Consider the following 14,683-nt stretch of genomic DNA (forward strand, 5'->3'; position numbering starts at 1 on the left):
ATCATTTCTTAATGCATACATTACAAAATGACAATAAAAGAGGACTGCGTGTCCTCATAATCTAAAAAAAAATGTAAAATACGCAGTTCTATGCAAAAGTCTTAGACACGTATACAGTATATAGCTGGGGTGCACGGTACTGTAGTAATTTTATGTATTGCACGGTACTGCTGCTGCAAAAATAAAACAGATTTCATGACATACGTGAGTGATGATAAACCTGATTCTGATATGGGTCTCTATTGTGGACTGAGAGCGGGAAGGGGGCAGGGAGAGAAGAGGGAGAGGGAAGCACCAAAGATACATTCTGTAATGATCAATAAACCAATTATTTGGAATCGAATGATCTTGCCTGGTGTCTCAGGGCTGAATCTCAGGTCTGCACTGCCACCAACCCTCGCCCCGTCACTCCTTCTCTGCCATCCCCAGCTTTCCCAACATCCTTTGCTCCCACCAGATTTACAAACTCGTTCTCTGCTCCACGTTGACAAATACAGTACTGTGCCAGTCTAGGCAGCCTAGCTGTATATATATGCCTAAGACTTTTGCATAGTACTCTAAATGATAATCTTGAATCTTGAATAAGAAACATTCATTATAAACGTTAAATTAAGAACTATTTTTACAATGCACAAAATGATTGAAATGTGCTTAATGTTGTTAAACTGCAGTGCTTAGGGTTGTGCCAATTGTTTCAGGAACCGAAGGGAAGAAGCTGTTCTTGAACCTGGTGGTTGATACCGGTCGGTGAGTACAGGGGAATGGGTGAGTTGGGGGGTGGGGGGATGCATCAGGACACAGGCTGCAGAGCTTTTAAAAATGCTAATCTCATATGAAGCGGAATGACCTGAGTTATAGGACTTTGTTCCCTGGAGCATAGGAGAATGAGGAGAGATTTGATAGAGGTACACAAAATTATTGGGGGTATAGCAAGGGTAAATGCAGACAGATCTTTTTCGACTGAAGTTGGGTGAGACTACAACTAGAGATCATGGATTAAGACACATCTCAACATTATGTGCCGAATTGTATTACGTGGCCGATCAAGGTCTTTGATCGTGATTGTTCTTGGCAAATTTCTTTACAGAAGTGGTTTGCCATTGTCTTCTTCGGGGCTGATGGATGACGCCAGCCATTGTCAATACTCTTCAGAGATTGTCCGCCTGGCATCAGTGGTGGCATAACCAGGACTTGTGATGTGCACCAGCTGCTCATACAACCATCCACCACCTGCTCCCATGGCTTCTCGTGACCCTGATCGAGGAGGCTAAGCAGGTGACCTGCAGGGTAGTGGAGGGAAGGAGCACCTCACACCTCCATTGGTAGAGACATAACTCCACTCTGCCACCCAGGGAACCTAAGGGGGAACTTCTTCATTCTTCATTCAGAATGTGATGCAAGTGTAAAGCATTCTGCCAGCAGAAGTAATGGAGAGGGGTTTGATTACAGCATTGAAGAGAAAATTGGAAGGTACATGGATGGGAGGGTTATGGAAAGATATAGTCCAGGTTCAGCTTGATAGGACTGAGCAGAATAACAGTTTGGTACAGACTAGATGGACTAAAGGTCCCGTTCACTGCTATAGTGCTCTACGACTCTATGAGAGAGATTACACAGGAGTGAGTAGAGAACATCTCATCTGGAGGTAACAGATTTTGCTCCCTAAATGTAAATCTGTATCATGACCAGGCATGAAGGCTCTTTAAGGCCCATGAAGCAGAGGAGGTGAAGAGAAGTGATGCAACAGCTGCAAAGTTCAAAGTACATTTATTATCAAAGTATTTATACATTATGGAGCCTTGAGATTCATCTCCTAACAGGCAGCCACAAAACAAAAAATAACAGAAAGAACCTACTAAAAAAGGAAGACTGTCAAACACCCAATGTGCAGAGTGGGAAAAAAACAAAATCATGCAAGCAATAAGCACAAGCAAAGAGCATTATGAACTGATGTCCACACAGACAGTCAATCCACAGAGCAGAGGAGCGAGCTAAAATGGTCTGACGCTTAACTTGGGCTCTGGCACCCTGACTTCTTCAGCTGCCGGACTTTTCCACCTGCCTCTGACAAGAATAAGTGGAAGGTAATTATGAATTCACTCACAGGTTGAAGAGGATTGAAGAGTTTGTCTTGGTGTTGCTCATGGCTGGGACGTCTGTCGCGAGAGGCTCCAGATTTGTAGGCCGCAATGTGGCCCTTTCCAGAGTGAGAGTTTACAGATGCACATGGGGACAGACCCTTCACCCATTTCCATGAATCCTACACTAAGGGGGGGAAAAGAGGCCAGATGCATTGAATATAAAAACAAGGATGTAATGTTGGTGCTTTATAAGACACTGACGAGGCCTCACTTGGAGTATTGTAAAGGAAGTGAGGCTCCAAGAAGAGAAATAATAGAAAATATATTAACAGGATTAGCTTCTAAAGAAACCCATACCAGACAGGCTACACAATTAATATAATATAGCCAAAACGTAAGATATCGTATATTAACTGCCCAGTAATAAAACCTAAAATTAGGTAAGGCTAAACCTCCAGACTTTTTAGGTTTTTGAAAACGAACTTTATTTAAATGAGGACGTTTATTTTTCCATATATTGGAGGATAAAATAGATTCAAGAGAGTCAAAAAAGGATTTAGGAATAAAAACGGGTAGAGCCTGAAAAAGATATATAAATTTAGGTAGAATATTCATTTTAATAGAATTAATTCATCCAATGAACGATATTGAAAGAGGTGACCAATTTAATAATATCTTCTATACATTGTTCAATAAAGTAAGAAAGTTTTCTTCAAACAGGTGTTTGACCCGGATCTGGGCCATACCCCTCCAAATATCCGGACCTGCCTCGTGGTTTTTTTGCACTACCTTACTTTCCCTTTTCTATTTTCTATTTATGATTTATAATTTATATTTTTAATTTTTACTATTGATTTATACTCCAGAGAGCATGAAGCGCAGAATCAAATATCACTGTGATGATTGTACGTTCTAGTATCAATTGTTTGGAGACAATAAAGTATAAAGGAATTCTTAGTGATTATTACATCCAAATAAGTAAATTGATTCCTTACAATTTTAAAAGGGAGATTAGAGTTAATTGATATCAAATTATTTAAAGGAAATAATTCACTCTTATGTAGGTTCAATTTACAAATGTATCTCCTGAAAACTGGCTAAAACAGGAGAGTAAAGAAAGTACACAGGGTAATGAGGTCTCAACATTAGAGATAAAAAGCAATATACCATCAGCGTAAAGTGAGATTTTGTGGGTGATACCTCTCCGTAAAATACCACAGATATCATTAGATTCTCGAAAAGCAATGGCAAGGGGTTCTAAAGCTAAATCAAAAAGCAAGGGACTCAACGGACAACCTTGTCCAGTTCCGCGGTGAAGTTTAAATGGTTTGGAATTTTGACCCGAGGAGAAGGAGATAAATAAAGTAATTCAATCCATTGAATAAAATCGGGTCCAAATTAAATTTTTCTAAGGTTTTAAATAAATAATTCCATTCAACCCGATCGAAAGCCTTCTCAGCATCTAAGGATATTACGTATTCCGATATCTCCCGAGAAGGAGAGTAAGTAACATTTAATACAGTACACGGCGTATATTAAAATGGGAATGTCGGTTTTTAATAAATCCAGTCTGATCATCAGAAATAATAGAAGGTAAAATATTTTTAATCCTACAAGCCAGAACTTTAGGAAGAATTTTAGTATCTACATTAAGTAATGAAATTGGCCTATATGAAGAGCATTCAGATGGATCTTTGTTCTTTTTTACGATAAGTGAAATAGAAGCTTCATAAAAAGATAGAGGCAAACTACCCTGGCTGAGGAGCTGGTGCGGGAAGCAGGGATTTAGATTCTTAGACCACTGGGATCTGTTTTGGGGTAAGGATGAATTGTTCAAAAGGGATGGGTTGCACCTTGACAAGCAGAGGGCAAGCATTCTGGCAGGCAGGTTTGCCAATGTTACACGGGTGTGTTTAAACTACGTAGTGGGGGCGGGGAGGAGAGGAAATATAAGGACGGAGTTAAAGGGAAACAGAGAATAAGGAAAGTTAAGAATTAACAGGGCAGAAAGCTCAGGGAGGGATCGGAGAGTATGGCCAAGTGCAATAGGGATCGATGTGAAAGGTGAGGAGAGTAATGGATTAAAAGTATTATATATGAATGCACAAAGTATAAGAAATAAAGTGGATGAGCTTGAGGCTCAGTTGGAAATTGGCAAGTATGATGTTGTAGGAATAACAGAGACATGGCTGCAAGAGGACCAGGGCTGGGAAATGAATATTCAAGGGTATACGTCCTATGGAAAGGACAGACAGGTGGGCAGAGGGGGTAGAGTGGCTCTGTTGGTGAGGAATGAAATTCAGTTTCTTGCAAGGGGTGATATAGAATCAGGAGATATAGAGTCAGTGTGGATAGAACTAAGAGATTGTAAGGGCAGAAAGACCCTAATGGGAGTTATCTACAGGCCCCCAAACAGTAGCCTGGATATAGGGTGCAAGTTGAACCAAGAGTTAAAATTGGCATGTCGCAAAGGTAATGCTACGGTTGTTATGGGGGATTTTAACATGCAGGTAGACTGGGAAAATCAGGTTGGTACTGGACCCCAAGAAAGGGAGCTTGTGAAGTGCCTCCGAGATGGATTCTTAGAGCAGCTTGTACTGGAACCTACCAGGGAGAAGGCAATTCTGGATTTAGTGTTGTGTAATGAACTGGATTTGATAAGGGAACTTGAGGTAAAGGAGCTATTAGGAGGTAGTGACCATAATATGATATTTTAATCTACAATTTGAGAGGGAGAAGGGAAAATCGGAAGTGTCAGTATTGCAGTTGAGCAAAGGGGACTATGGAGCCATGAGGGAGGAGTTGGCCAAGGTTGACTGGAAAGATACCCTAGCAGGGATGACAGTGGAACAACAATGGCATGTATTTCTGGGAATAATACAGAAGGTGCAGGATCAGTTCATTCCAAAGACGAAGAAAGATTTTAAGGGGAGTAAGGGGCGACCGTGGCTGACAAGGGAAGTCAAGGATAGTATAAAAATAAAAGAGAAGAAATATAACATAGCAAAGATGAGCAGGAAGCCAGAGGATTGGGAAAGAGTAACAGAAGATAACTAAAAAGGCAATGTGGGAGAAAAGATGAGATACAAAGGCAAGCTAGCCAAGAATATAAAGGAGGATAGTAAAAGCTTCTTTAGGTATGTGAAGAGGAAAAAATTAGTTAAGACCAAAGTTGGGCCCTTGAAGGCAGAAACGAGTGAATTTATTATGGGGAACAAGGAAATGGCAGATGAGTTGAACAGGTACTTCAGATCTGTCTTCACTAGGGAAGACACAAATAATCTCCCAGATGTAATAGTGGCCGGAGGACCTAGGGTAATGGAGGAACTGAAGGAGATTCACATTAGGCAGAAAATGGTGTTGGATAGACTGATGGGACTGAAGGCTGATAAATCCTCAGGGCCTGATGGTCTGCACCCCAGGGTACTTAAGGAGGTGGCTCTAGAAATTGTGGACGCATTGGTAATTATTTTGCAATGTTCTATAGATTCAGGATCAGTTCCTGAGGACTGGAGGGTAGCTAATGTTATCCCACTTTTTAAGAAAGGAGAGGGAGAGAAAACAGGGAATTATAGACCAGTTAGCCTGACATCAGTGGTGGGGAAGATGCTGGAGTCAATTATAAAGGATGAAATAGCGACACGTTTGGATAGCAGTAACAGGATCGGTCCGAGTTGGCATGGATTTATGAAGGGGAAATCATGCTTGACTAATCTTCTGGAATTTTTTGAGGATGTAACTATGAAAATGGACAAGGGAAAGCCGGTGGATGTAGTGTACCTGGACTTTCAGAAAGCCTTTAATAAGGTCCCACATAGGAGATTAGTGGGCAAAATTAGAGCACATGGTATTGGGGGTAGGGTACTGACATGGATAGAAAATTGGTTGGCAGACAGGAAACAAAGAGTAGGGAATAACAGGTCCCTTTCAGAATGGCAGGCGGAGACTAGTGGGGTACCGCAAGGCTCTGTGTTGGGATCGCAGCTATTTATAATATACATTAATGATTTAGATGAAGGGATTAAAAGTAACATTAGCAAATTTGCAGATGACACAAAGCTGGGTGGCAGTGTGAAGTGTGCGGAGGATGTTGAAATAATGCAGGATGACTTGGACAGGTTGGGTGAGTGGGCAGATGCATGGCAGATGCAGTTTAATGTGGATAAATGTGAGTTTATCCACTTTGGTGGCAAGAACAGGAAAGCAGATGACTATTTGAATGGTGTCAAGTTAGGAAAAGGGGAAGTACAATGAGATCTAGGTGTTCTTGTTCAGCAGTCACTGAAAGTAAGCATGCAGGTAGAGCAGGCAGCGAAGAAAGCTAATGGCATGTTGGCCTTCATAACAAGCGGAGTTGAGTATAGGAGCAAAGAGGTCCTTCTGCAGTTGTACAGGGCCCTGGTGAGACCACACCTGGAATATTGTGTACAGTTTTGGTCTCCAAATTTGAGGAAGGACATTCTAGCTATTGAGGGAGTGCAGCGAAGGTTCACGAGGTTAATTCCTGGGATGGTGGGACTGTCATATGTTGAAAGATTGGAGTGACAGGGCTTGTATACACTGGAATTTAGAAGGATGAGAGGGGATCTGATTGAAACATATAAGATTATTAAGAGATTGGACACGCTAGAGGCAGGAAACATGTTTCCGATGTTGGAAGAGTCCAGAACCAGAGGCCATAATTTGAAAATAAGGGGTAGGCCATTTAGAACGGAGTTGAGGAAAAACTTTTTCACCCAGAGAGTTGTGGATCTGTGGAATGCTCTGCCTCAGAAGGCAGTGGAGGCTAGTTCTCTGGATGCTTTCAAGAAAGAGTTAGATAGAGCTCTTAATGATAGCGGAGTCAAGGGATATGCGGAGAAGGCAGGAACGGGGTACTGTTTGTGGATGATCAGCCATGATCACAGTGAATGGTGGTGCTGGCTCAAAGGGCCGAATGGCTTACTCCTGCACCTACTGTATGTTGTCTTTTCTCTACCCGATTTGAAAGAATCCAAAAAGACTAAGTGTAACTGTGATATAATTAATGAAGAAAAAGCCTTATAAAATTCTCCAGAAAATCCATCTGGACCCAGAGCCTTCCTTGAGTGTAATGAACATACAACCTCGGCGATTTCCTTCATAAGAAATGGGTTGATCCATTTGTTTGCAATTATCTGCAGAAAGTGCAGGGATATTTAATTGATCTGGAAAATTATTCATTTCAGTATTATCTTTAAGGGAATCAGAACTATAAAGTTTAGAATAGAATTCTTTAAAGGTATCATTTATTTCAGAGTAATCAGTTCTGGATGCAATTTAGAAAACATTTTGCTTTATTGAGATGTTCCCTTTCTAGTCCTATTTTTTCTAATTTTTTTAAAAACCCTCCATGACTGATTTAGTCTTTAAAGAACGGGACAGGTTGGGTATTAAATGTTTTTGGGATCTGTTTGTTGGAGGAAATCTTTTTCATTTGAGCAATTGTTGCTAAATATAGCCTACCCAAAACTCTCTTTTTTAGATATCTACAAATCAGAGACATTCTAAGATCTCAATTATGCACATTTCCTATAAGCTGATGTAATTTTTAATTTGACACCTTTTCATAATGGTTCAATATCTAATATTTACGGTGTGTTACTGGAGACGAGAAATGATTGACAGACATCAATATCTGAGGAAACTTGGAATGGAATTTTTAAACTGGTTAATACTTCATCGCTATGTACTTGCCATTTCTTCATACAATTTAAGGTGATACATAGAGTCCATATGACTAAAGATAAGCTATCTTGTTTTTATTCGGATATATCTCCCTACTGTGACAGATGCAATAATGGAGAAGCTTCATTAATTCATATGTTTTGGACTTGTCCATGTCTTGAAAAATATTGGAAGGACGTTTTTCAAACTTTTTCTTTACTTTTCAGTCAATTTTAAGCCTAATCTTTTGATGGCCCTATTCAGTATTGTTGCAGGACAAGATATCAAGTTGTAGACATCTGATTTACATATTTTGGCCCTTAGCTCTCTTATAGCTAGGAGGGCGCTTTTGTTTAAATGGAAAGATGTTTCTCCTCCTACTCATGCTCAATGGATATGCGACGCTATGTCATGCTTAGATTTAGAGAAGCTTCGTTGTTCAATTTCTGAATCTCATCAAGACTTTCAAACAATGTAAGGACCCTTTCTGAATTATTTTCAAAACTTTCAAAACCCTCAATTCGTTGGTTAAATTTAGATGTTGGCTATTATTAATTTTTATTATCCGAGAAGGTATTTTACCTTTTCTTCTCCTTAATAAACAGCTTTGGTCTTGGTAGGGGTTAGACTTTTCTTTGTAATAAATTAGCATATTTCAATATAACTTTGACTAACCTACATGAATACAGGGTTATGAGATTGTTATTAAGAAAAGATATAATATAATTGGTAGTTGTTTTTTTTTCGACCTTTATATATGCTTTCTTGTACTCTGTATTCTTCTATGTAGAAACTAATAAAAATATTGAAAGAGTAATTGGAAGGGTGAGCACAGTTGGACTAAAGTTCTGAGCTGTGTCTATTTCAATACAAGTATTGTAGGTATGTGGGTGGGAGTATTAGCTCACAGGGTGTGTGTGAAGTGTCTAGTGCAGTAGTGTAGTAGTTCTTGTAGTTAGTGCATGTTGCATGCTATTTGCCGCATAGTGCTCTCTGCTTGCAGCTCTCAGCTTACAGCTATTGCAGCTGGCTGGCCTTCTTAATAGAGGGTGAAAAGAAGAGCCAAGTGCGTAAGCCTCCTTCTGCTAGTACAGACCCTCTCCACCGCCTAGACTCCTGCAGTGTCTCCTCAAGGCCACACACGGAAACTGGGTATCTTACGGTCCCAAGCTAAACTACAGGGGATCTCGAAGCAGCAGTGGGCCCCAGAGACGCGGCATGTAGGCCCACCACTGTGTGGACACGCCCTGGCGCCCGTCAACCACTGTTCCGCTATGGGCAAGTAGCCCCACTGCCTTGTGGTAAGTCTGTTGAGACAAGGCTAAGGGAGCACACCCTGACAGAAAAGCAATGCTCAGGCGGTGTGCAATAGGCGGGCCTTAACAGACAAAGGACCCGGCAGCCTCCTGCAACCAAGATGTGGGACCAGTTGTCCTGGGATTACCCTTGCCACCGGGATTTACCTCATCATGGTGAAGATAGTGCTACTGGGGATGGCGCACCCCCTGTGGCACTTTAAAATCTTCCTTGCACAGGTCTCCACCTCTGACCACGGTGAGCGATACCTGGACCTTTGGTCCAGGATAGGACTGTATAGTCACCAAAGATCTCACCGTTAAAGGAGTGGACGTCGTCATCGGATTTTGATGGACAACCGAAGAGAAGGAGAGATTGTAGGAAAGGCAGATGAGCTCAGGGCATAGATCAAGACCTGGAAATACGACATTTTGACCAGTAGTGAGACTTAGCTACAGAAGGGGCAGGACTGACAGCTCAATATTTTGGGGTTCCATTGCTTTTCATTGGCTATATTTAAGAGGGAGTTAGATATGGCCCTTGTGGCTAAAGGGATCAGGGGGATATGGAGGGAAGGCTGGTACAGGGTTCTGAGTTGGATGATCAGCCATGATCATACTGAATGGCAGTGCAGGCTCGAAGGGCCGAATGGCCTACTCCTGCACCTATTTTTTTTCTAATAGAGCAGGAGGGATTAAATGGGGAGGGGTGGCGTTACTTGTCAGGGAAAACGTGCTGGTCAGTCAGGGCAGACTGGAGAATTCATCTACTGAGGCTATATGGACGGAACTGAGGAATCAATAAAGGATGACCGCGCTAATGGGATTATGTTGTAGTCCACTCAATCGTCCGCAGGATTTAGGGGAACAAACCTATAAGGGGATCGCGGACTATTGCAAGAAAAATATGGCTGTGATAGCAGGCAATTTTATCTTTCCACACATATTGTGAAAGGGTTGGACTGGGCAGAGTTTTTCAAGTGTGTTCAGGGAAGTTTTCCTGAGCATACATAGAGGTCTCAAATGGAAAGAGTGCAAGACCAGATGTCCTGTTGAGTAGGGTAGGTGACAGAAATTTGTGTAGAGGCACACTTTGCATCTAGTAATCATAATGCTATTAATTTCAAGATAATTATGGAAAAGGATAGGTCTGGTCCTCAGGTTGAGACTTTAAATTGCAGAAAGGCCAATTTTGATGGTATCAGAAAGAATCTGGCAAGAGTGGATTCCAACAGGCTGTTTTCTGGTAAAGGTATACTTGGTAAGTGGGAGGCCTTCAAAGATGAAAGTTGGAGAGTACAGAGTATGTCCCTGTTGGAATAAAAGGCAAGGAAACAGGTATAGGGAACCTTGGTTTTTGAGAGATATTGAGGCCCTGGCTAAGAAGAAGAAGAAGGAGGAGACACACAGCAGGTACAGATAGGAAGGAACAAGTGAGGTACTTCAGGAGTATAAGAAATGCAAGACAACACCCGAGAAGGAAACCAAGGAGGCTAATAGAAGGCAAGTGATTGCTCTAACAGACAAGGTGAAGGAGAATCCCAAGGGCTTCCACAGCTATATCCAGAGCAAGAGGATTGCAAAGGACAAAGTTGGTCCTCTTGAAGATAAGGGTGGTCATCTATACACGGAGCCAAAAGAGATGAGGAAGATCTTAAAAGTTTTTTTTGCATCTGTATTTAATCAGGAGATGGACACAGTATCTATAGAAGTGAGGCAAAGCAGCAGTGAGGTAATGGACCCTACACAGATTGCAGAGGTGGAGGTGTTTGCTGTATTGAAGCAAATTTAGGGTGGATAAATCCCTAGGGCCTGACAAGCACACCTACATGAAACACTGTCCTAAGAAAGCAGCATCCATCTTCAGAGATCTGCACCACCCACGCCATGCTCTTTTCTTGGTGCTGCCATCAGGTTGAAGGTACAAGAGCCTCAGGACTTGCACCACCAGGTTCAAGAACAGTTACAACCCCTCAGGCTCTTGAACAAAAGGGGATAACTGGATAACCACATTCACTTGCCCATCCATTGAGATGTTCCCCCAAGCAATTATCTCACTTTAAGGACTCTTTATCTAATTATTTATTGCTATTTATTTATATTTACATTTGCACAGTTTGTTGGCTTCTGCACTCTGGTTGACCTTCCACTGATCCTGTTATAACGTTCTATAGATTTGCTGAGTATGCCAGCAGGAAAATATGTTTGTAAATCCCAGGGTTGTATGCGGTGACATAAATGCACTACGATAATAAAATTTACTTTGAACTTTGAACTCAGCTCTTGTGGGAGGCTATTGTGGAAAATTCTGTGAGAGAGAGAGTGAGAGACAGAGTTGGACAAAGAACAGGAAAGTGGGAGAGCTTGGAATTAGAGGCACGACTAGTATAAACTGACTGTGTTTATGAATTAATGTGTGAAATGATGCTAGAGATTCAGAAATTTTACTGAGTACATGAAAGATTACACGGCAGGTTTCGTCTCGGTTTTTATTTCCTCAAAGTACACACATGGGGAGGGATATTGCCTTTTTATTTCTTTCACTGTACTTGTCCATTGTCTCTTAACAGAGGTCATTACATTCAGATCAATGGTTCTTTGTGTGGCGAAGTCTACTGACATTTCCTCAGTGGGGTGTATCATCGGGCCAGGAGAGACACAACATTATACAAGAAATGGCTAATGCTACTTTTATCGGCTTGAAATAATCAGTTTATATGGAGCGTCATATGGGTTGAGTTATCCCTGGGACTTACATCCAGTCAGCATAGAATGGCGGACTCCATTTTGAATTATGAAGCATTCAAACCTCACTGAAACCTATCGAATGTTAAAAGGCCTTGACAGAGTGGATGTGCAGAGGATACTTCCTGTGGTGGGGGAGTCTAAGACCCGAGGACACAGCTTCAGAGTAGAGGGGTGTCCTTTTAACAGGGAGATGAGGAAGAATTTCTTTAACCAGAGAGTGGTGAATCTGTGGATTTCATTGCCTCAGGCAGCTGTGGAGATCAGGTCATTGGGTATATTTAAGGCAGAGGTTGATAGATTATTGATTAGTCAGGGCATGAAGGGATACGGGGAGAAGGCAGGAGATTGGGGCTGAGAAGGAAAATGGATCAGCCATGATGAAATGGCAGAGCAGATGTGATGGACCAAATAGCCTACAGACACTCACTTGCCTATCTATTGAGATTTTCTCCCAACCAATTATACTTCATACTTTATAGTCACCAAACAATTGGTACTAGGACATACAATCATCACAGCGATATTTGATTCTGCGCTTCACACTCCCTGGATTACAAATATTAAATATTAAAGATATTAAAAATTGTTAAAATTAGTAAATATTAAAAATTTAAATTATAAAACATAAATAGAAAATAGAAAAATGGAAAGTAAGGTAGTGCAAAAAAACCGAGAGGCAGGTCCAGATATTTGGAGGGTACGGCCCAGATCCGGGTCAGGATCCGTTCAGCAGTCTTATCACAGTTGGAAAGAAGCTGTTCCCAAATCTGGCCGTACGAGTCTTCAAGCTCCTGAGCCTTCTCCCGGAGGGAAGAGGGACGAAAAGTCTGTTGGCTGGGTGGGTCGTGTCCTTGATTATCCTGGCAGCACTGCTCCGTCAGCGTGCGGTGTAGAGTGAGTCCACAGACGGAAGATTGGTTTGTGTGATGTGTTGCGCTTTAAAGACTCTTTATCTCGTCATTTCAAGCAAACATTATTTAATGCTATTTATTTTATATTTGCACTTGCAGAGTTTGTTGTTTTCTGCACTCTGGTTGATCTTTCATTGATCCTGTTATAGTTACTATTCTATAGATTTACTGAGTATGCCTACGGGAAAATGAATCTCAGGGTTGTATGTGGTGAAATAAATGTACTGTTTTGAACTTTGAACTTAGATCTTGTGGGAGGCTAGTGTGGAAGATTCTGCAAGAGAGTGAGTGAGAGACTCCTATATCTTATAGTTTTATGGTCTGAAGTCATTATACTGCAAGACTGCCCAACACCACGACAAGTTACAGAGCATTATGGACACAGCTTAGTCCATCAGGAAAACCAGAGTCCTCGCGACCTACGCTTCTCACTGGGGAAAGCAGCCAACATCATCAATGCATGGTAGCGTAGCGGTTAACACAACACTTTACAGTACAGGCGACCTAGGTTCAATTCCCGACGCTGCCTGTAAGGAATTTGTGCATTCTTGCCGTGACTGTGTGGGTTTCGTCAAGATGATCTGGTTTCCTCGCACAGACCAAAGACGCACAGGTTGGTAGGTAAATTGTCTCGTGATTAGGCTTAAGACTAAAGCAGCGGTAGCTGGGCAGTGTGGCTCGAGGGGCTGGAAGAGCCTATTCTGTGCTGTGTCTCAATAAAATAACAAACTAAAAACACCATCACCTCGGTCATTCTCTCTTCCTCCCCCACCCACCCCAACCCCTTCGATCCATCAGGCACAAGATAGGAAAATACATATTACTTGGTTCAAGGTCAGCTTCTATAAATCGTCAAAGTAAATAAGTAGTGCAAAATTTGAAATAAAAAAGCAGTGAGGTCGTGTTCATGGGTTCAATACCCATTCAGAAATCAGTTGGCAGCTGTTCCTGAATCGTTGAGTGTGTGCCTTCAGGCTCCTGTACCTCCTTCCTGGTGGTAGCAATGAGAAGAGAGCACGTCCTGGGTGGTGGGGGTCCTTAATGATGGACACTGCCTTTGTGAGGCACCTCTCACTGAAGATATCTTAGATACTACGGAGGCTAGTGCCCATGATGGAGCTGACTGAGTTTGCAACTCTCTGCAGCTTATTTCGATCCTGTGCAGTAGCACCCCCTCCCCTCTCCCCGGTACCAGTACCAGGTGCTGATACAGCCAGTTAGAATGTTCTCCACTGTTATACAGGCATCCGTTAGTCTCATGAGACCATGGATTTGAGCCTTGCAAGGTTTCCAGGGCGCAGGCCTGGGCAAGGTTGTATGGAAGACCAGCAGTTGCCCATGCTGCAAGTCTCCCCTCTCCACGACACCGATGTTGTCCAAGGGAAGGGCATTAGGACCCATACAGCTTGGTACCAGTGTCAACGCAGAGCAATGTGTGGTTAACTGCCTTGCTCAAGGACACAACACGTTGCCTCAACCAAGGCTCGAACTAGCGACCTTCAGATCACTAGACCAACGCCTTAACCACTTGACCACGCGCCAACACTGTACACCTGTAGAAATTTATGAATGCTTTCAGTGACACACCAAATCTCTTCAAACTCTTAATGAAATGTAGCCCAAATGGCCTAACTCTGCTCCTTTACAGCCTTATTTGTGCATATAGCAATAAACAAGACTATTTGCAAGTCCTTGTTCAGACATACACACATCCCATTACCCATCCTTCTTCTCATTTCTACTCCCATTCAAATAGGAAGAAACAAATCCCCAATTATACAGATCAGCTGATTGCTATTTATTCTAATTAATATAAATTACATGCATTCAATTAACAACTATCAGCTGCTTTGCATATTTTACATAGAGCTATTGGATTGGTCATAGCTTAAAGCACTGTTGATGGAAGCATTCAATTATGCAAGGACATTAAGAGACTAAGCAAATGAGCAGAACTGTGGCA

The sequence above is a fragment of the Mobula hypostoma genome, chromosome 28 (genome assembly GCF_963921235.1).
Source record: "Mobula hypostoma chromosome 28, sMobHyp1.1, whole genome shotgun sequence".
Lineage (NCBI taxonomy): Eukaryota > Metazoa > Chordata > Chondrichthyes > Myliobatiformes > Myliobatidae > Mobula > Mobula hypostoma.